The following is a 22,445-nucleotide window of genomic DNA, read 5'->3' as shown; positions in this document are numbered from 1 at the left end:
GAATTTCCCTGATGGCTAATGATGGTGAACATTTTCTCATATGTCTGTTAGCCATTTGTATGTCTTCTTTGGAGAAATGTCTGTTCATGTCTTCTGCCCATTTTTTGACGTGATTATCTGTTTTTTGGGTGTTGAGTTTAAAAATAACATTAAATTTGAGTTCTTTATAGATCTTGGATATCAGCCCCTTGTCTATAGTGTCATTTGCAAATATTTTCTCCCATTCTGTGGGTTGCCTCTTTGTTTTGTTGACTGTTTCCTTTGCTGTGCAGAAAATTTTGATTTTGATGAAGTCCCAAAAGTTCATTTTCACTCTTGTTTCCTTTGCCTTTGGAGACATGTCTTGAAAGAGATTGCTATGGCTGATGTCGAAGAGGTTACTGCTTATGTTCTCCTCTATGATTTTGATAGATTCTTGCCTCACGTTGAGGTCTTTTATCCATTTTGAGTTTATCTTTGTGTATAGTGTAAGAGAATGGTCAAGTTTCATTCTTCTATATGTAGCTGTCCAATTTTCCCAGCACCATTTATTGAAGAGATTGTCCTTTTTTCACAAAACAGGTCTTTTTTTTTCCTCTTTTGTCAAAGATTATTTGACCATAGGGGTGCCTGGGTGGCTCAGTTGGTTAAGTGACTGCCTTCACCTCAGGTCATGATCCTGGAGTCCCGGGATTGAGTCCTACATCGGGCTCCCTGCTTGGCAGGGAGTCTGCTCTCCCTCTGACCTCTCCACTCTCACACTCTTTCTGTCTCAAATAATAAAATTTAAAAAAAAAAAAAAGATTATTTGACCATAGAGTTGCGGATCCATATCTGGACTCTCTACTCTGTTCCACTGGTCTATGTGTTTGCTTCTGTGCCAGTACCATGCTGTCTTGGTGATCACAGCTTTGTAGCGAAGCTTGAAATCAGGCATCATGATGCCCCCAGCTTTTTCTTTTTCAACATTTCCATAGCAATCAGGGTCTTTTCTGGTTCCATACAAATTTTAAGATTGTTTGTTCCAGCACTTTGAAAAATGCCGGTGGATTTTTGATCAGGTTGGCATTGAAAGTATAGATTGCTCTGGGCAGTACAGACATTTTAACAATGTTTGTTCTTTAAATCCATGAGCATGGAATGCTTTTCCATCTTTTTCTGTGTCTTCTTCAATTTCTTCCATGAGTATTCTGTAGTTCTTCTAGTACCAATCCTTTACCTCTTTAGTTAGGTTTATTCCAAGGTATCTTATGGTTCTTGGTGCTATAGTAAATGGAATCAATTCTCTAATTTCCCTTTCTCTATTTTCATTGTTACTGTATAAGAAAGCAACTGGTTTCTGTACACTGATTTTGTATCCTGCCACATTACTGAGTTCCTATATGAGTTCTAGTAGTTTGGGGGGTGGAGTATTTTGGGTTTTCCATATAAAGTATCATGCCGTCTGCGGAGAGAGAGAGTTTGACTTCTTCTTTGCTAATTCGAATACATTTTATTTCTTTTTGTTGTCTCATTTCTGTTGCTAGGACTTCTAGTACTATGTTGAACAACAGTGGCGAGAGTGGACATCCTTGTCACGTTCTTGATCTCGAAAGGAAGGCTTTTAGCTTTTCCCCATTGGGGAGGTGTTTGCTGTGAGTTTTTCATAGATAGATTTTTATGTTCCCTCTATCCCTGTACTTTGAAGAGTTTTAATCAGGAATGGATGCTGTATCTTGTCAAATGCTTTTTCTGCATCAATTGAGAGGACCACGTGGTTCTTCTCTCTTCTCTAATTGATTTGTTCTATGATATTGATTTGTGATTGTTGAGTCACCCTTGCATCCCAGGGATAATTCCCACCTGGTCATGATGGATAATCTTTTTAATGTACTGTTGGATCTTATTAGCTAAGATCTTGTTGAGAATCTTGGCATTCATATTCATCAGGGATATTGGTCTGAAATTCTTTTTGATGGGGTTTTTGCCTGGTTTGGGGGTCAGGGTAATGGAAGGTTGATAGAAAGAGTCTGGAAGTTTACCTTCTGTTTCTTGAAACAGCTTCAGGAGAATAGGTATTATTTCTTCTTTGAATGTTTGGTAGAATTCCCCAGAGAATCCATCAGGTCCTTTGCTCTTGTCACTCTTGGCTTCTTTCTTCTTTTCCAGAACACCCTCCCCCCTTAATATTTCTTGTAGTGCAGCTTGGTGGTCACATTACTCTTTTAAACCTTGCCAGTCTTGGAAGCTTTTTATCTTTTCATCCATTTTGAATGTCAGCCTTGCTGGATAAAGTATTTTTGGCTACATGTTCTTCTCATTTAGTGCCTTGAATATGTCTTACCAGCTCTTTCTGGCTTGCCAGGTTTCTGTGGACAGATCTGATGTTATTCTGATGGTCCTTCCTCTGTACGTAAGGAATCTCTTCCCCCTAGCTGCCCTTAAGACCTCTTGTCTAAAATTATGATTCGAGAATTTCACAATTAAGTGCCTGGATGTCCTGTGGAAAGGGTGGTTGGTTATGGACATTGGGGAGGGTATGTGATATAGTGAGTGCTGTGCAGTGTGTAAGCCTGATGATTCACAAACCTGTACCCCTGGGGCAAATAATACATTATATGTTAATAAAAATAATTTTAAAAAAATAAATGTCTAGATGTCTTTCTAGACTCATTGATCTTGAGGGTTGTCCTTTCTGCCTCTAGGACATGAATACTTGTTCTGTTTCCCAGATGAGGGAAATTTTTTTTTTATTTAGTTTTTTTTCAGTGATCCAAAATTCATTGCCTATGCACCACACCCAATGCTCCATGCAATACGTGCCCTCCTTAATACCGACCACCAGACTCACCCAACCCCCACTTCCCTCCCCTCCAAAACCCTCAGTTTGTTTCTCAGAGTCCACAGTCTCTAATGGTTTGTCTCACCCTCCGATTTCCTCCAACTCACTTCTCCTCTCCATCTCCCAATGTCCTCTATATTATTCCTTACACTCCACAAGTAAGTGAAACCATATGGTACTTGACTCTCTCTGCTTGACTTATTTCATTCGGCATAATCTCCCCCAGTTCCGTCCATGTTGATACAGAAGTTGGATATTCATCCTTACTGATGGAGGCATGATACTTCATTGTATATATGGACCACATCTTCTTTATCCATTTGTCTGTTGAAGGGCATCTTGGTTCTCTCCAGTTTGGCAACTGTGGCCATTGCTGCTATGAACATTGGGGTACATATGGCCCTTCTTTTCACTACATCTGTATCTTTGGGGTAAATACCCAGTAGTGCAATTGCAGGGTCCAGATTAGGGAAATTTTTACCCAGAATTTGCTCAACTATATTTTCTAGTCTTCTCTCTTTCTCCATCCCCTCAGGGATCCCAATAATTCTGACATTGGAACATTTCATGGCATCATTTATTTCCCTAATTCTGTTTTCATGGCTTCTAAGCTGTTTGTTCCAGGCCTCCTCCTGATCCTTCTTCTCTATCAGTTTGTCTTCTAGATCACTCATTCGACCTTCTGCCTTGGTTACCCTAGCTGTTCAGAATATTTAGATTAGATTGGATCTCATTGATGGCATTTTTTAGTACTGCCAGATCAGTCCTCACTTCTACCCTTAGAGTTTCTATGTTGCCACTAATGGTCTTCTCCAGCCTAGCCATTGCCTGGATAATTGTTACCCTGAATTACCTTTCCGATATACTGTTTATGTCCATATCCAATAGTTCTGTGGCAAAGGACACAGTCTCCAAATTTTTCCTCTGTTGGATGTTCCTCCTCCTAATCATTTTGGTGAGAGGTGGTTGAGGGGATATATAGCTGGCTATATCAACCATGATCTAGGCAAGGTGTACCCTGGAAAGTTTCAGAGCAATCAGAAGTCACCACCAAGAAGAAAGAAAAAAGAGAAAAAAAGAAAACCCAGCCAAAATGAGCCCAAAAGTAAGATTTATAAGATACATAAACAAAAATGAACAATCAAAAAGACCGACAAAAGTAAAAGACAAGAAAAAAAAGAAAAAAATACCCAGCCAAAATGAACCCCAAGAATAAGATTTCCATAGTACAAAAACAAAAACAAATACACAGAAACACCAACGGGAAAATGAGATGGGAAGCTGGTTATAAACCCTTGATGTAAGTGAGGAAGGCTATTTCATTTCTTCCTGGGTGAATCTTGTTGTCTTTGTTAAAGAACTCAACTTTCCAGAGATACAGGGAAATTAAACCTGGTTTATATATAGGGGTAGTATTGAATAGGGAAAAAGGGTTACCTTGAAGCTTATATTTATATATATATATAAAAGAAAAGAAAAACACATGTATACATATGAAAAAAGTTCAAGTTTAAGAGTTATTGTGGAATATGTTATATTAAACCTCTAGTTGTAATGGTAAGTAGGTTAAAAAAAAATTAAAAGAACAAGAACGGTGAGAAGGGATTAAAAAAAAAAAAATTGTATCTATGAAGTATACAGGCTTGGGGCAATTCCAGGAGCTTAATATATTGTTTTCCCCCTGATGTTGGGGTTTTACAGTTTTATGGGGCCCCTGTGGTGGTTGTCCTCTTGTTCTTTTGGCTTGTCTTCAGGGGGAGGGGCCTGCCACATTGTTTTTCAGTCAGTCCTGCTTGGGCTGAGTCATCCTGGCCCCTAAGAAGGGGCTGGGCTCTGTGGAAGCAGGTTTTTCAGCCTTTTGTCCTCTGGAGGTTTTTGTTCTTTGGTGGCTTTTTGCAGCTTTTTGGAGTTTTAGTGGAAAGCAAACAGTCTGCCTCCACCTCAGAGAGAAGCCTCAGACTGTTCCTCTCCCTCTGCCCCTTCCCCAACTCATGCTCTCAAATTAATAAAAGCTTTTTAAAAAATGTGATGTACATTTTCTTAAAAAGATTTACTTTTATAGAGAGAGGGCAAGTGTGGGCTTGCGGGGGCAGCAGAGGGAGAAAGAGAATCTCCAGGAGACTCCCTGCTGACTACGGAGCCTGACACAGGGCTCGATCTTATGACCCTGAGGTCATGACCTGAGCTGAAATCAAGAGACTTAACTGAGGGGCGCCTGGGTGGCTCAGTGGGTTAAGCCTCTGCTTTCGGCTCAGGTCATGATCTCAGGGTTCTGGGATTGAGTCCCACGTCAGGCTCTCTGCTCAGTGGGGAGCCTGCTTCCCTCGCTCTCTGCCTGCCTCTCTGCCTACTTGTGATCTCTCTCTCTCTCAAAAAAAAAAAAAAAAAAAAAAAAAAAGGCTTAACTGAGCCCCCCAGGCACCTCTGTCATGCACATTTTGTGAAAGTGCAACGCACCAGGAAAGCGCGATGATCACGTCGTGTGGTGGGTTTCCTGGTAGGAACACCCCGTGTCAGCAGCATCTAGAGCAGGTGTCCTCGTGTCTGTCCTCAGTGGCGGCCGCTGTGCTGACATCCGGCAGCAGAGGAGTCAGGCTGTCATTCCCGCCCGCATGAGCGCCGTTGTACAGGACACGCGCCGCTCCCTGAGGGCTGTCGCTCAGCGCCGCTCGTGATGTCACCGTCCCTTCGTTCCGGCTGCTGGAGTTCTGCGCAGTGTAGCTCCCTTTATCAGCCCGTTCTCCTGGTGATGGACGTCTGGATACTATCGACCTCTGGGCTGTCGCAGACGGTGCTGATCAGAATGTGCCTGTCGCTTTTCGGTGCACTTGTGTTGACGTTTCTGTGGCGCATCTGCCTGGAGCGGAGTGGGCGGGTCGCGGGGGAGGCCCAGGCCCAGCTTCCACACATACGGTCCCGGAAGGCTGCGGGGGATCATGTTTTAAGACCGAAATCTTACCGTGTCTCCCCCAGGCTTCAGGCCTGTAGTCCCCCCAGCACGGCTGGGAGCTGGGGCTCGTGTAACCTGCGCCCAGGCTCCCTCCTTGGCCTCTGCCCCGTGGTCCCGGCCTCACACTCGTGCTCTGGCCCCCGGCCTGCCCAGGCCACCCCCCGCCCCGTTCAGACCGCCTGTTCGTCGCGCAGCCGTCCCCTGACTTGTGCCCACCTCTTGCCTGTTTCTCCCCCGAGACTCGGCTGTTCAGAGAGCCACGTGGCGCCCCGCTGCCCCAGGCCTGTCTCACTGGCCTCCCCAGTGCGCCTCATCACGGTCTTTTTCTGCGGGGGAAGGTGCGGCCCGCCCGGGCTGCGTCAGTCTTGCTCCCTCTGGCAGAGAAGGACCAGCGCTCCCAAGAACGGTCTTTATCCCAAGATGGGAACAGCGGGAGAGAGAAATTCCTGAACTCAAAAATAGCTGAAGGCACCGTTCTCGCAGCACAGTGCCAAGCGGGCCTGAATTCTTTTTTTTTTTTTTTTTTTTTAATTTATTTATTTGTCAGAGAGAGAGGGAGAGAGAGCGAGCACATGGCAGGCAGAGGCAGAGGGAGAAGCAGGCTCCCTGCCAAGCAAGGAGCCCGATGTGGGACTCGATCCCAGGACGCTGGGATCATGACCCGAGCCGAAGGCAGCTGCCTAACCAACTGAGCCACCCAGGCGTCCCGCGGGCCTGAATTCTGAAGGATCAGCTCCTTCGGGCCACTGTGGCCCAGTGGGGCCCGCCCGCCCCCGCGGCCTCCGTGCCATGGTCACGCTGGACAGCAGGGCCCAGGGGTCCTGGCTGTGGGGGTGCGATCAAGACACAGGAGAGCTGCACAGCCGCCGCAGCGAGGCCTCCCATTAACCCTTTGTTTGTGACTTGTGACGCCTGGCCTTCGCAAGTGGGGGGATTGCTTGTTTCCTTTTTGGGGAGACTCCTGAGAGACCAGAGGACATCTGCTACTTCAGCCCCGGGGGGAGATAGTTCTGCTGCTGCCGACCACAGGCGGTCCCGGGATAGGGGAGGGCGGAGAGGAGGCGGACCTCATTTTCTTGTCTCGGTTATTCATATATACATGTTTCTTGGGTGTTTCTATATATATGAAAGATACGAAGTCATTTTGGGCAAGGAAAATGCCCAAGTTCCTACAGACAGAAAACTAAAATTCTTGGGCTGTTTGGGAAAATGTCTGCGTAAGCGCGGTGGTAGCTTCCCTGAGTCCTTCTGCCTCTCACAATCGAAGGAACATTTATAAACCTAAAAAAAAGTCCAGTAATGGAAAAACAAAGCCATTGTTCTGTTGTTTCTGAAATGTCTGAAGAACCATTTAAATGGAACAGAGCAGTTTTCTGTTCTCTGATAACCACGAAGCAGCGACGAGGGAGATTTTAGATTCTCACTGGATTTTGCTCTTCCCTCAATAGACTCTGTGTTAGCTTTTAAGTGCTTTTGAAAAGCCAAGTATAGACCAAATTGTGCTTTTTAGTAATATTTGGGGTCCCGGGATCCACCCCTGAGCACCGGAGAGGCCAAGGTGTCACGAATCCAGAGGAAGAGCCGTGTGTTTGGCCTCAAAGCTGCTGGCTTCTGTCCGCTGAGCCTAGCGGGAATGTGGCTTTTAAAGGAGGATTTAAAAAAAAAAAAAAAAAAAAAAAAAAACTTTTTTTTTTTTTTAAAGAAACATGTATATATGAATAACCACAACCATTTCTGGTGGAGGTTTTGTATATGAAAGGGTTGGATTCATTTAGTTCAGGGCATTCAGTTCCCTTGAAGCCCCAGTCGTCCCAACACAACATGTTTTTCTAGTAGTTTTGGACCCAAAGAATGCTGGCTGCCGTCAGCGAACAGCGAGCAGCTGCATGTTTAGGACTCACAGGAACGTGAGGAAATGGACCCACTTCACGTCAAGTATTTGGCAGCACGATCAGTAACACAGCCTCCATTCCTTCCCACTTCCTTCCTGGAGTTCAGAGTTTTAGCTGCGCCCTCCATGGTTTTGAGTTGACCCGAGGGTAATAAGGGCACTGGAAGGATTTAAAGGCTTGGGGGACAGGTAATTAATTAATCAAAAACCCCATTAGGCTTCATTTTCATTGCTTTTTTTTAAAAGCTTATTACTTCTTTAAAACTTTAAAAATGGGAGATCCACGCGTCCCGTGCGGACATGGGGTCGTTCCGCTCACTAACAGGCAGGTCGCTCCCCTCTGGTTTGCCTTCCTTCCCCTTGCCTATCGGACCGCCTCCAGGTAACCAACAGCTTTGGAGAGAATTTAAACGGGTTTTAACAATATTCTTTACAAAAGGTTACTTGGGAAGGTGAATCTGTTACCCAAAGATTTGAGGCCTGAATTCCGGAGGGCACTGGAAACAGAGCTTGGATCATTGCAGACTCCCGCGGGCTGGCAGTGCCCACCAGCAGGGGGCGCCCTAGGGTGGTTGCACAGTCCTGGCTCAAAGTAGACACAGCAGTGAGGTGGGGGTCAGGGGTCAGGGGTTGGGGGGCACGTGTGCTGGTGATTCCTGAGGAACACTCAGGGTTCCTTTGGTAGCGTAGGTGGTGTCCTGGAGCTTCGTAGCTGTGTCTGGCAGTCATCTAAGAGGCTTTCGGCTCATTCTGTCCCGCATCACTGAAGAGGCCTGTGACTGGCTGTCCCGTGGGTCTTGGGTCCCAGGGCTGTAGGTGCAGGCTGCCCACGTCCCCCACTACCAACCCTGCGGCCTTGCCCCATCTGGCTGGACTGTCTGGCTCTGACAGCCGGCAGGGCTTGGCTTTGACCGCAGCTCCCTGTCCAGTGCTCCTCTGGGAGGCTTGCTCGTCCAGAGCTGTGAAATGCTGCCTTAAATACAGGGAGTGTGTGCTCAGGCCTAGCCAGGACCCCTCACCTGCATCCGAAAAATTTTATTCACTTTTGGGTAGGCCTGACTTCTAAGGTGGTTATCTAAGAGTTGTTTAAATAGGTGTGTGTTCTCTTCTTCCTAGAATAGTTAGCAAACCACCTGAAGAGGAATAACTTCCTATGACATTTTGTAATAGTGCTTTTATGTTGCTTCAGACTTAAAGTTAAGTGGTATTTCCAAGCTCCCCATTTCTCACCCAAGAAAGCAAAACAGTTAAATAAAAACCACTTTGTGTTTTTTTTTTTTTAAGATTTTATTTTTATTTATTTGACAGAGATCACAAGTAGGCAGAGAGGCAGGCAGAGAGAGAGGAGGAAGCAGGCTCCCTGCTGAGCAGAGACCCAATGCGGGGCTCGATCCCAGAACCGAGACCATGTCCTGAGCCGAAGGCAGAGACTTAACCCACTGAGCCACCAGGCGCCCCACCACCTTGTTAATACAGCCTGAAAATGTTTCTGAAAAACAAAACCCTTTAGCTGGAGCACTGGAGGAGAGTCATTCCCCTTCCCTCCATTGCTTTTGGCCTGAGTTGTCACTTGAGAAAAACAATGGCCTTTTGAGGCAAACAAGGTAGGTGGCAGTTACGTGCCCTTAACCAGACCTCTTAGCCCTTTCCCCATGCCCTGCGGATGGACGTCAGGTTGGGACACGGCACAGATTCTTGGCTCTTTCTCCTTGACCTTGTGTCGGGAAGAATGAACATATTTTGAGCCACTGCCGGCCGTCAGTAAGGCTGCACTCTTCCCTAGCCGGCTTGCAAGTGTATCCTACGAGCCACTGCAAATCAGTTGCTCTATTTCTTAGAAGCCAAGTGTGGGAAACCTCTGCCTGGCCCACGGCCGTGGAGACGGGCCCTGGTGGGTCATGATAGCTGGAGAGGCCCAAGTCTGAATCCTAGGAGCCGTGCCTCAGAGCTCACCACACCCTGGGCCGCACGCCTCGGGCTGCTTCAGAGAACATTCAAGAAGTCTATTGGCCTCCTTTTACTGCATGTTGGGTTCCAGAAAGTGTCTAAGTTTAAGGGAGGCCACCACAAATCCTAAATAAAAGATGGGAAGGTGGTGCTGTTGACTGGGGATCATGAAGAACATTGAACTCAGGTAAGAATATTAACTGGGAATAGTCATTACAGACCGAGAGGCCGGCAAACTGTGTTCCTTCTATGATCTCTACTGTTTTCCTTGAGAAACAATTTTACACACAAGAAAAATCACACATTAAGTATGTAGGTGGATCATTCCAGAAAATGTGTGTGCCGCCCTCCTGCATTCCAAGCTGGGTCTGCGGGCGGTGGCGTTGGGCTTCTCCCCGCCGAGCCGGTCATCGACGTCACATATTAACTAGTCCTCGCTCCGTCTCGCCGAATCACACATGGTGGGCCCGGGGGGGTGCATGCTCCTGGGACACGGAGAAGGCTGTGTGCCGGCGGGGCTGCACGGAGCCACTCTGTTCACTAGCGTCCCATCACATTTCACTTGACACACAAGGTCAAAGATAAAACTGTTAGAACCGTCAGCTTCTGAGCACTGGTTCCACGGTGCACGCTGGCAGGTTGCCGGGATGTGTGCTCCTGCTGCGTAGACACCTGGGGGTGCCTTCTGGGTGAGGACAGAAGCGGAGCCCGGAGTGGAGCCGGGGCCCTCTGGAACAGGGAGGTGCTGCCCGCAGCTGAGGGCAGCAGCAGAGAGGGGCCGCCTCCTCCCGGAGCTGGGGGGAGCCTTCCTAGGGCAGGAAGGTGTGAAGCAGACGTCCCTGCTCTGTCGGCTGTAACCGGGCACCCGTTAGGTCACTGTCTCGGTTTCGCCATCTGTGAAGTGGGGAGAACCTCGAGAGTGCGGGGATGTCCCGCTGAGAGTGCAGGGGTGTCCCGCTGAGTGTTAACTTGAGAATGTGAGTGGGGCCTGAGCGCTCAGTTCCCCGAGGCGACATCAGTCGCTGGTCCTGGTCCACCCCCGAGCCACGGGGGCCCCTTTGCGGTGAGGACTCGCGGCACCTTCTTGCCGGGCTCGGCCCTGCCGGTGGCACGCGTGCTCCCCACCGCAGCGACAGGCGCCCCTCGCTGGCTGTGGGGCCCGGCCTCCCCGGCCCCATCCAGCCCCGCGCCGGAGCCCCTGCCCTGACCCGGTTCAGGGATTTTACAGCGGTTTTTTTCCAGACTTTCAGAGCGGGCCTGGGGGTGGGGGGGGACGGTCCTGTCACCCTCGTGGGTCACTGTTTTAAAGGCAGCAAAATACCTGCCTTACAGTGGTCTGGCATTGAGAAATCTCTTTGTAAGCTGCCTGGCACGGCCGGTTACCCAGACAGCGCTCGGAGGACCCCGTGTGGCATCAGGGACCATAAAGCGCCTGTTTGTCTCAGGGACCCCTGAGGGGCAGAGAGGGAGGGGACAGCGGAGCGGAGACCCTCACTTCTTGATTTCAAAGGCGCCGCCACCCGTTCATCAAGAAGGTGCTCGGGGGAACCGATTCCGGGGCAGTCAGTGGGGCCGGCGAGGGTCGCCCGGCAGGAAGTCCCCGTCGTGGCTGTAAAGCGGCCCCCGAGCCGGAGAGTGACAGCATCAAAGCGGCCACAGGATGCGGCCCGAGCTGTCCCCGGCAGGCCGCCCGCCAGCCGCTCGGGCGGGCGGGACGCGAAGCTCCGGGCCGGCTCCGCTCAGAGTTCAAGGCCCTTTGTTTGTTCACCTGTTTCCTCCAGTTCCGAAGCACTTCTGAGGAGCTGACTTGTCACTGTAGCAGCCACGGGCCGATTTCTGCAGGGACACAACGCTGGGCCAGGGAGGGCAGAAGAGCCGCTCGCTGGAGCGACGGGACTGGTCTATGCAGTAAGCAAGGACCGCTGGAGCGGCCCTTGCACGCGGCCGCGCCAGGTCACCCGGCTGCTGGCGGCGGCGGCACACGCGGGTCCCCAGGGCTGGCGGGCGGCGCGGGTCACGCGGGTCCCTCGTGCCCCCGAAGCCCAGCCCCTCCCAGCCTCAGTGTGACAGTGTGGCAGATCACGTTGGCCGCAGCGACGACAGCCTGAGGTGACAGCTTCACTGACACTGCCCCGCATCAGGCCGTCACTCTGATCCACGCCGGACAGGGTGTCTGCGGAGGCTCCTTTACTGCGAGGCTGTTCTCGTGTCCGAGTGGGTGTGCTCGGGGGCCTCTGCAGATCCGTCTCCGGGTCAGCACCAGCCGTTTCTCGTTTCTCCTCGGATTCCCGGGTCGCCTGGGCTTCTGCACCGCCCTCGGCGCGCGCGGGTCGGTTGCAGACTGAACCAGCACGGTACAGCTTCGCCTGAGCCCTGCCTTTTACACTCTTGCCACCAGGTGGCTAAGAAAAAAATGAAGCAGGAAAAATTCAACCATTAGGAAATGAGTTGTAATCACTTCTAATTCCTGCTTCGGCAGTGAAATACGAAACTACAGGCCGGCTGTGTCTGAAGCCTGACAAGTGCCAAGCACGGGACAGGCAGCTCCTGCGGCGGCCGGAGGGACACTCCAGCCGCGGTTCTGTTTTCCTAAATACTGACCGCGCTGAAAGAGCCGCATTTTGCTGGAGTCAAACTTTGTGAAATTCTCTGAGCCTGTCCCACTCGCTGCTGACCCCCGGCTGTCCACAGTCCTCCCGACCAGTTTGGACTGGGGTTTGGACTGGGGTTCAGTTTTTGGGCTCTTCGGTACCAAAGGGAAGGAGCTGACCGCCCCGCACGGCAGTGGCCTCCTGCTCAGTCCTGGACACACCGACGACGCCACTGGCAGAGACGGTGTTCAGGGTCATTCGGAGTCGGCTGGACAACCCCAGAGTGAAACAGGCCACGCTGAATGTTAGCATCCCACGTGTCTCTGTCATTAATTCTGTAGGGACATCCATGCGTTGTAGGGATGGTGACCTAACAGGGTAGGAAACACTTTAGATTTCTCCTTCGACTGCGTTCGTTAGAGGGAAGACAGCATCAGAGGACAGGAACCTATTCTGTGGCATTTAAAGAGAATGGCAGATCTCATCCCGCGAGCACAGAACCCCACCGGTTCGCTCGCCGGTGCGTCTCGTGGTGCTGCTTCTCCTGGGCTTTCCAGGCTGCCCTCCAGTTCTCTCATTTATTAACTCTGACAAGTCACCTCTTGGTTGTACACGATTTTATTCACAATTTGTTTTTCTGATTCAAAGTGAACATGAGTGCCTTAATCCGCTAATGGGAATTAATTGCTTGTTTCGGTGCTTAACTCTGATCCTTTCTCAATCCCCACAGGGATGAGTTTCTTCCTGAAGGATCTGTATTTGTTCAAAACACAATCAGAAAGGCAATGATGTTTTTCTTGTGAAAGGAGCCAGAAATGCAAAATGTTCATTCTTTTTTCGTTTCTTACATAAGTGGTAAAGGATACAATTCAATAGACGAAATGTAGACTATTATGGTTTGGTCATTCTAGCAGGCTGCATTAGTTCCTAGAAAAGTTTATTGTCAGGTTTTCTTTCAGGAGAAGAAATTATCTTCTGCAGAAGAAAGCTACTGGACTGATTTTCCACGAGTTGAAGTTCACAGCCATCGGTCTAACCAGGTTCATTTCAATGTAGCACCACCTTCCTGGGCATTCTTGGCTCTGAAAAATCATCAAGGCCCAACCAGTAACTGAGATGGCCTGGTTCCCTCTTCCGTTTATTATGCAGAATATTCATTGTTTTATTTCTTTAAGAGGCTCCACTGAGAGGCATATAAGTTAGTAGATATTTTTATAAGAGCTTGATAAAGGGAGGGGGTCGGGGGGAGAACCAAGGAAAGGACATTCACTGGGTGCCGAGGCCACGGGCACATCGGCAATCAGTAGAGACAGGGATTCGATTCAGGCCTGTCACCGTGCATTTCTTCTCTCGTACCGGGCACTGCGATCTCCTGTGTCCCTCTATGAGCACGCAGGCTGCCCTGCCTGACCTTGTTCCCCACAAAGGCTGGGCCCACAGGGCGGGCCTGGTCGGCCATCAGTGTCCTAGAGGAGGCCGACCTGCGGGTACGTCCTGTACATTAAAGCAGAGACAGAACCACTTCTAAAGGCTACTCTTTGGTTTCCTCTGGGAAAGCCCAAGTGGCTCACCTTAGTATTTTATCTGAGACTCTGACACGGCTGAGACACAGTAACGTATGAGCTTGGGGAGGGCAGTGCCACCCCCTCCCAACCGAGTGAGCCACAGGCATGTTGTTGGTTAGCCCTGGCTGGGGTTCTGAGAAGATCTGGCCCAGGTAATAGACTTTTATACATGTCCTGTTGGCCGTGACCCTCACAGTAGCCCCTGTTCACGTGGGGTGAACATGTCAGACAAAGAACAGAAGAAAAACGACGCTGAAAGCCAGCAAAAGGAAGGAACAAAATAGAGATTAGAGCAGAGATAAAATATAGAAGAACAATAGAGAAAAATCAACAAAAGTGGCAAACGTTTAATTTATTAACAAAGATACAAATAAGTCAGAAATGAAAGAGGGGACATTACAGCCCATTTAAGAGAAATAAAAAGAATTACAAGAAATAGTTGTACACCAAGAAACTGGAAATCCAGATGAAATGGATCATTCTTAGAAGCACACCCCACCGAGATGAGCTGTGATGAAACAGAAAATCGAAGCAACTCATGATCAGAAAAGAGATTGAATTAGTAATCAAAACCTCTTAACATGGGGCACCTGGGTGGCTCAGTGGGCTAAAGGGTCTGACTCCTGGTTCCAGCACAGGTCGTGATCTCACGGGTCAGGCCTGCGATTCGCTCCCTCTGCCACCACGTGCACACTTTAAAAACAAAGACCAGAACCAGAGGGCTTCACTGGTGAATTCCACCAAATCTTCTCAAAACTAGAAGAGGAGGGAATACTTCCAAACTCATTCAATGAGACAGCATTCTCTGTTACCAAAACCACAGATTAATATCCCTGTGAATTGATGTTAAAATTCAAAACAACATATTAGCAAACAAAATTCAGCAACAGATGAAGAGGATAATGTATCACGACCAAGTGGAGTTCACCCAGGAATGCAAGGGTGGTTCGGCGTTAGGAAAATCAATGTAATACACATTAGCAGAAGGAAAAAAAGTTTAACAAAATTCAACACCGGTTTGTGGTAAAAACACTTGAACTAGGATTAGAAGGAAACTACTGCAATATAATAAAGGTCATATATGAAAAGCCGCTACTCAGAGATGAAAATCAGAGTATCCCCCTTTAAGACCAGAAACAAGACAAGGATGCTTGTAATTTTACCACTTTTTTTTTTTAAGATTTTATTTATGTATTTGATAGAGATCACAAGTAGGCAGAGAGGCAGACAGAGAGAGCAGGCTCCCCGCAGAGCAGAGAGCTCGATGCGGGGCTCCGTCCCAGGACCCTGGGATCATGACCTGAGCCAAAAGCAGAGGCTTAACCCACCGAGCCACCCAGATGCCCTGTAATCTTACCACTTCTATTCTACACAGATTACAAGTCCTGCCTAAAATAGTCAGACAAGTAAAAGTATAAGAGATATCCAAATTGGAAAGGAAGAAGTAAAATTATCTCTATTCACACTATCTTATATGTAGAAAGCCCCAAGATTTCCACAAGAATACTGTCAGAATAAACAAATTCAGCTAAGTTGAAAGATACAGAATCAGTGCACAAAAATTAGTTGCATTTCTATATATTAACAAAGAAAAATCTGGGGCACCTGGGTGGCTCAGTCGTTAAGCGTCTGGCTTCGGCTCAGGTCACGATCCCAGAGTCCTGGGAATGAGCCCTTCGTTGGGCTCCCACTCAGCGGGAAGCCTGCTTCTCCCTCTCCCACTCCCCCTGCTTGTGTTCCCTCTCTCGCTGTGTCTCTTTCTGTCAAATAAGTAAATAAAATATTTTCAGACAAATAAAACAATGAAAATCTGAAAAGAAAATATAAAAACTAATTCCTTTTACAGTAATATCAAAAAGAATAAAATACAAATAAACTTAACCGAGGAGGTGAGAGACTTATACAATGAAAACTACAACACATTGCTTAAAGAAATTAAAGACAATAAATGGAAAGATAACTCATGTTAATGGATTAGAAGACTATTGTTAGGATACTAATCCTGCCCAAAGTGAACTCCAGGTTTAATGCAACTCTTATGAAAATCCCCAAAGGTGCATTTTTGCAGAAATAGAAAAATCCCATCCTAAAATTCATAAGGAATATCCAGGGACCCCAAATTAAGCAAAGTAATCTTGAAACATAACAAAGTTGGAGGTCTCCTCCTTCCTGATTTCAAAAAACTTACTGTACAGCAACAGCAACCAAAACCAGTGTGGTACTGACATAAAGACACACATATACATAGACCAATGAAAGACAATAGGGATCCAGAAATCAGTCGTTGCATATATAGTTAAGTGATTTTTGATAAGAGTGCCAAGACCAATGGGGAAAGGACAGTCTTTACAACAGTTGGAAAACTGGCTATCCCTATACAAAAGAATGAAGTTGGGCCCTGACTTTAATTTTTTTTTTTTTTATTTGACACAGAGAGAGAGATCACAGTAAGCAGAGAGGCAGCAGGCAGAGAGAGAGGGCGGTAAGCAGGCTCCCCGCTGAGCAGAGCACCTGATGTGGGGCTCGATCCCAGGACCCTGAGATCATGACCTGAGCCAAAGGCAGAGGCTTTAACCCTCTGAGCCACCCAGGCGCCCCTGCGTCCTTACTTGAAACAAAACAAAATTAACATACAAAATTAACTCAAAATGGACCAATGACCTAAACATAAGAGCTAACACTATAAAAACTTGAGAAAACATAGGGCGTAAGTTTCATGACATTGGATTTGGCAGTGATTTCTTGGATATGATACTCAATACACAGGAAACAGAAGTAAAAATACACCCGACAGCACCAAAATTCAAAACTGCATCGAAAGAGACAACCAACAGAATGAAAAGTTAACCTGTGGAGTGAGAGAACGTATTTGTAAATCATGCATCTGGTAAGAGGTTAATATCTAGAAGATACAGAGAACTAAAACACAAGAGTGAAAAACTTGAATCGACATTCCTCCAAGAAGATATACGAATGGCCAATAAGCAGATGCGAAGACGCTGAGCATCTCCAGTCCCGGAAATGCACATCCAAACCGCAGTGAACTACAGCCGCACACCAGTCGGGATGGCCACTAGCAAAACAAAGCAAAACAGAAAACAAGTGCAGACAAAGATGTGGAGAAATTGGAACCCTTGCGCACCGTTGGTGGGAACATAAAAATGATACAGCTGCTAACGGAAAACAGGACAGAGGTTCTTCAGAAAATTAAACATAGAATAACCATATGATCTAGCAATCCCATGTTCATGGCAACACTGTTCACCATAGCCGAGAAGTGGAAGCAACCCAGACGTCTACTGGTGGATGGATACATAACGCACGTGATAGACGCCACTCAGCCTTACGCAGGAAGGACATTCTGACATGTGTTGCTGCACAGACGAACCCTGAGGACATTATGCTCTGTGAAATTAGCCACAAAAAGACAGACATTATATAATTTCACTTACATGAGGTTCCTAGAGGAGTCAGACTCCTAGAAAGAGCAAGTAGCGTGGGACTGCCAGGGGTGGGGAGACGGGGAGTGGCGAGTTCCATTTAATGGGTGCAGAGTTTCAGTCTTGTAAGCTGGACAGGGTCTGGGAAGTGGACGGGGGTGATGGGTGTGCAGCAGTGTGAGTGTATTTAACACAACTGAACTGTACAGTTCAAAATGGTTCGGGTGGCAAATTTTATATTTTGTGTATTTTATCACAATCTTGAAATATTTGGAAATAAGAAATTCAGAGAAGGAACTGGGTTTAGCAAATAAACTTCAGTGAAAACAAGTTGGGGAGACAGAGTGTAGTGAGGTATGTCCGTTGTAAACCGTCACTGTCACTGCAGAGCCTGAGTCCGGGCCTGTCCTTGACAGGGTCGCCTCCCCGTGGCCTCGGGGTCAGCCCGAAGGGCAGAGCGCTGGGGGCACCGTGAGCCCAGCACACCCAGGCCCAGCCCCGGGTGCTGCCCCGCCAAGGGCTCTGTGCCTGGAGCCCCGTCTCCGCGGCGTTGCTTCCCCATTGGCTCAGTGGGGCAGGTGGGCTCAGTGGGGCAGGTGCGGTGAGCAGAGCTTGGCCCCAGGCCGGCAGACGGGGCCTGATCATCGCTGGGAGGAACCCGCCCCTGCAGGAGCGCCACCCTCTGCAGCGGCCGGACCACGACTGCTGTCCCTCCGCCCCCTCTCTAGGCCGGCTTGCCCACTCCTGGCTGAGGGATTTCTTCTCTTCCCTCGCAGATGAATCCCGGAGCTAGGGAAGCTTGGCACGGTCTTTGCTAAGCACCTGCTCTGGCATCTTGTTGCTCTTACTCAGAGCCCAGGCCTTCCCAGGAGGACCGCTCCGAACCTCTTTCTGTCCCGTAGGTCCTCGGCCCCGGTGGTGCCCGCCCCAGCCTGGACAGACGACCTCGCCTATTTTAAGGAAGGGCCAGGCAGCTCAGCATGAACGCCCCTGGGGCCACGCATCTGTCCCTTCTGAGGCAGGGCCCCTCACCACGCCGTCAGCACATCTTCTCATGTCCCCGCTCCGCAGATCTGTTCTGTTTGGGTTTTGATGCTGCCTGTTTACGCATCTGTCTCCTTTGACTCCACAGTGAACGGGAAAGGGAGTATGTACCTCATTCCTTGTGTGGGGGAGAACCTAATCTTCCCTCTACCCTTAGGACTCCTGCAGTAAAAGATTAACAGGAGAGAAACACAAAAATTCTCTAACGTGTGTTATCTGCTGTGAACATGCAGAGACCCCGGGCACCGAGTCACTCCCTGAAAGGCCCGCGCCCTCCCCGTAGATACTCTCTGGGCAGAGACCAGCCCGGGAGCCCGGCGGGGGAGTCTGCAGGCAGCGCGCGGACAAGGGTAGACTGAGGCCGTGGGCACCGCCGGAGCTTCTGGAGACGGAAGGCCGTCCCCCTCTTGCTGGCACAGGTAGGGGGACAACCTCCCAAGTGGAGACACTCTGTAGACACCCCTTAGATACCCAAGTGACTCTTCTCAAATGGGTCACTTCTAACTGACCTTCTCCTCTGTTTCTTTCTTTCTTTTTTTTTAAGATTCCATTTACTTCTTTGACAGAGAGAGATCACAAGCAGGCAGAGAGGCAAGACAGGGAGAGAGGGGGAAGCAGGCTCCCCGCTGAGCAGAGAGCCCGATGTGGGACTCGATCCCAGGACCCTGGGATCATGACCTGAGCCGAAGGCAGAGGCTTTAACCCACTGAGCCACCCAGGTGCCCCTCTCCTGTGTTTCTTAAAAATAATCAGCCTGAAGTAATCCTCCAGCCAAAGAGGCCATGTCCTGGGGTGACGAGCTCAGCCCCCTGCGGCTCCCTGGCCTGTCCCTCTCCTTCGGTTGCTTCCTGCTCTCTCCCCTCACGCTCTCGCTTCAGGGGCCCCTGCCCCTCCGCACGCGCACTCTCGCTGTCCCCCAGCCATCTCCAGTCCGCTCTGGGCCCACGACTGCCACCCACTGGCTTTCTCCGCAACCGAAAACACACCCACGCCGCTGGTGCCGTAGACTCTCCTCAGCGCCCCTCTAAGCTAGTGGTTTCCAGACCTCCGCTGCCTTCCCGTTGCACACTGAGCGTCTGGAAAGCTGAAGCGGCTGAGGACCCTGTGAAATGGGGGGGCCTGGGGTGCGGTGAGGGCTCCCCGAGGAGGAGACGCCAGAGGAACAGGCTCTTCTGGTCCCGCCTTCTCCCTAAATGCCACTTTAGTGACCCATAATGACAGAAGACGAGAGAAGGCAATGGAATTCTGAAGACAGAAGAGGACCCAGCAGCTCGGAGAAACCACACGTTAAGTCCCCGCGCGGTGCGAAGCCAGCAAGCAGCCAGACTGCCCGGCAGACTCCAGACCACAGGCCTGTGCACACGAGGGTCAGAGAAGAGCGAGCAGGAAGGAGCGGACGTCTGTGTAGGGAGCGGAGATGCCCAGCCGCCTCTTCCCGGCAGGCGGCCAGTGGGATACTGTCCAGAGAGGCTTGGTACTGGGGACACGGGGCCCAGCTGAGGGTGCGGTGAGGCCCAGCTGAAAATGGAGATCGAGGGAGAATCTGCATGCCTAGAGATTCTGTTATCTGGCGCTCCCCTCCCCACAAACAGATCCCCCACACGAGGCTTGCCAACCATCAGGCCCTCTCCCTTGCACACAGGACTTTCATTGCCCACATGGTGTGTGGATTCTCCACACCAAAGGCCAGTAGCCAAGGATCACCAGCGTGTGAAGAAAACCTCTAAAGAAATACACACCGAAACAGAGAGGCCATGCGGGGAAAGATGAAAATGTAAACCAACCCCCTGAACACGTGATGACTGATGCCTTCCCAAAGATGAGCGGGGACTTCGAGCTGGAAAGAACAATGATGGCAAAAACAGCCGCAAGTTCATAGAAGAACTGGGAGTCAAGTAGACTAGAAATACCTGGGGAAGGGGAGGAGAGAGAAAAAAACGGGAAAATTCATGCAGGATCCATGATACCTGAGTATCAGGAGGCCAGAGAGAGAACAAGAAAGTGGGAATGAGAAGGGAACTCCCCACGGTCCAAGATGGTGAGTTTTCAGATAGAAATGCCCAGCATAGCAAATGAAAGCAGCCCACAAGAAGTGGGGCACCCGGGCAGCTCTGTTGGGTAAGCATCTGACTTCTTGCTTTCAGCTCAGGTCATGATCTCAGGGTCATGGGGTTGAGCCCCACATCGGGCTCTGCGCTCAGCACGGAGTCTGCTTGAGATTCTCTCCCTCTGTCCACGCCCCACCCGTGTTCTCTCTCTCGCTCTCAAATAAATCTTAACAACAACAACAAAAACCCACAAGAAAATACACTATAACCTCAGACTCTGAGGGGAAAAGGAAGACCTCACAAGTCTGCAGAGAGGAAAGCTCAAGTCCTGAACAGAGCATGGTGGCGCCTGATGGCACTGGCCTTCTCAACAAGAGCGTGGGAACGCAGAAAACAAGAAAGCCTTTAAAGTTCTGCAGGAAACTCGCTTCTAGAATTCTCTACCAAGTCATGCTGTTAATTAAGAGTGGGAAAGAATGAGCTTCAGCAAAATGAGGGAGTCAATAAAGAAGGGGCCATGGGACACAGGGGAGACACAGGGGACACAGGGAAGCCCCGGGTGGCATGGCGGGACACCTCATGCATGGAACCCACAGGTACCTGGCTGCCTCAGGCGGAACAGCTTGTGACTCGATCTTGGGGTCGTGGGTTTGAGTCCCATGTTGAGTGTAGAGGTTACTTAAACGAACAAACTTTAAAAGCTGAGGCCCCAAATGGCTGTATTTTAGGCCAAGTCACTAAACCAGGACTTTGTCTCCCATCATTGTACTCTGAGACTTCCTTAGAAACTAGTCTTCACTTGTCAGGCAGGAATTTTCTGCTCAGCACCGATGAGGTCATCTGTCACGTGGGCTCTTCCCCACCGCCCAGAGGAGCCGGAGGTAACCGGCCTAGTAAGACAGTCCTGCTCCCACCGGAGGGAAGGTCACCTTGCCTGAACCAGTCCTCTTCTTTCGCTAGTGACTTCCTTGCCCTGCCTGCCTTCCTGTAAAACCTGCCCGTCTGCACAGCTACTCCGAGCAGCCCCTCTGCGCCAGATGGGATGTGCCTGCCTCGCGAGTGCGTCCGAACGGCCATTAGATCTTCGCATCTACCGGTGGTTTCTGTCCTTTACCAGTGCTCAGGGCCAAAAGGATGCGTACACCACTTTCTGAAAACGAGGCCGAGTTAACCGTCAGAGAAACTTGAGTGGGGGTAGGGGGACAAGGGGGGAACCTGCAAGCGATTTTTTAATTCCAAGAAAAACAGAAAAGTTGTCCAAGAAAGGAAACTAATGATAGTACACTCTGTGCCTGATCTGAGAACAGTGTTGACAGAGTTCTAGTGCTGACATGAATATGGATTTGACCGGAATCCTGACAGGAGTCAAGCGGAGGGCCGCGGGGCGGTGCAGGGGTGCGTGCTTGGGGGCGGGGGGGCGTGGGTTGGGGGTGCAGAGCGGCTCCCGCAGGACAGAGCCCCGCGCACAGGGAGAGGGGGCTTCCCGCCCTCTGCCCCAGCCTGCTGCTAGGACTTCCTGTTACAGCCGGGCACAGAGGTGACGTGGTTTGCCTAAAGCCACAAGCCAGGCAACTGGGTTCCAAGGTCTGCGCTGCAAACCGCTGTGCTCCGGGCCGGGGCGGCAGCCGAGTCCCCGCAGTATGAAGACCAACACCAAGTGCCCCAGCTTGAAGGCGTGAAGCGTCGCCTCCAGGGGGTGGGAAAGAGCAGGCAATTCACTGTTCTGGTAAAGCTGTCTGACTTTTTACATTATGGACACATACTTGGTTTAAAAATTTAATCCCAGAAGAGACGGGCGAGGGCCCCAGTGCCTGACAGAGCGGGCCTCCGGTGTCTGCTGGCCTTGCCCGGCCGTGCACGCTCAGAGCCTCACCAAACCGGAGAGCCGGCATCGCCCGACCAGATGCTTCCGAGTCTCCTTCCGGCTCTTAAGGCTCTGGCAGGGGACAGGGCCGGCAGGCACCACGGAGCCCTGTCAGGGCGATGCAGGGCGGGGTGGGTGCCGCTCTGGGCCAGCCCCCCAACAGGAGACCACGGGGGAGCTGTGCGGTGTTTCAGCGGAGGGCCCTCTGGGCGCTGCCCTGGGGAGAGGCTGCAGGGACCAGAGAAGCAGGCCCACTGCGGGGGGGGGGGGGGGGGGGGGGGGGGGGGGGGGGCGGACGGGGGGGG

At 50.0% G+C, this 22,445-nt stretch overlaps 1 protein-coding gene across 7 annotated transcripts in view; it reads left to right on the top strand.

Moving 5' to 3' along the window:
* GGACT (gamma-glutamylamine cyclotransferase) overlaps window positions 1-22,445 on the top strand; it is a 53,185-nt gene that overhangs the window by 28,013 nt on the left and 2,727 nt on the right. For 3 of the 7 annotated variants that reach the window (XM_059378125.1, XM_059378128.1, XM_059378127.1), the window contains exon 3: window positions 18,462-18,647. The exons of 2 other annotated variants lie outside the window; for them this stretch is intronic. The gene's annotated coding sequence lies outside the window, so the exon portion shown is untranslated. 2 more of the 7 variants (XM_059378126.1, XR_009400053.1) reach the window with 2 other exon arrangements.

Source organism: Mustela nigripes, chromosome 15 (genome assembly GCF_022355385.1).
Source record: "Mustela nigripes isolate SB6536 chromosome 15, MUSNIG.SB6536, whole genome shotgun sequence".
Classification (NCBI taxonomy): Eukaryota; Metazoa; Chordata; class Mammalia; order Carnivora; family Mustelidae; genus Mustela; species Mustela nigripes.
The sequence above is the reverse complement of the archived record's forward strand: the minus strand, read 5'-3'. Positions and strand labels throughout refer to the sequence as shown.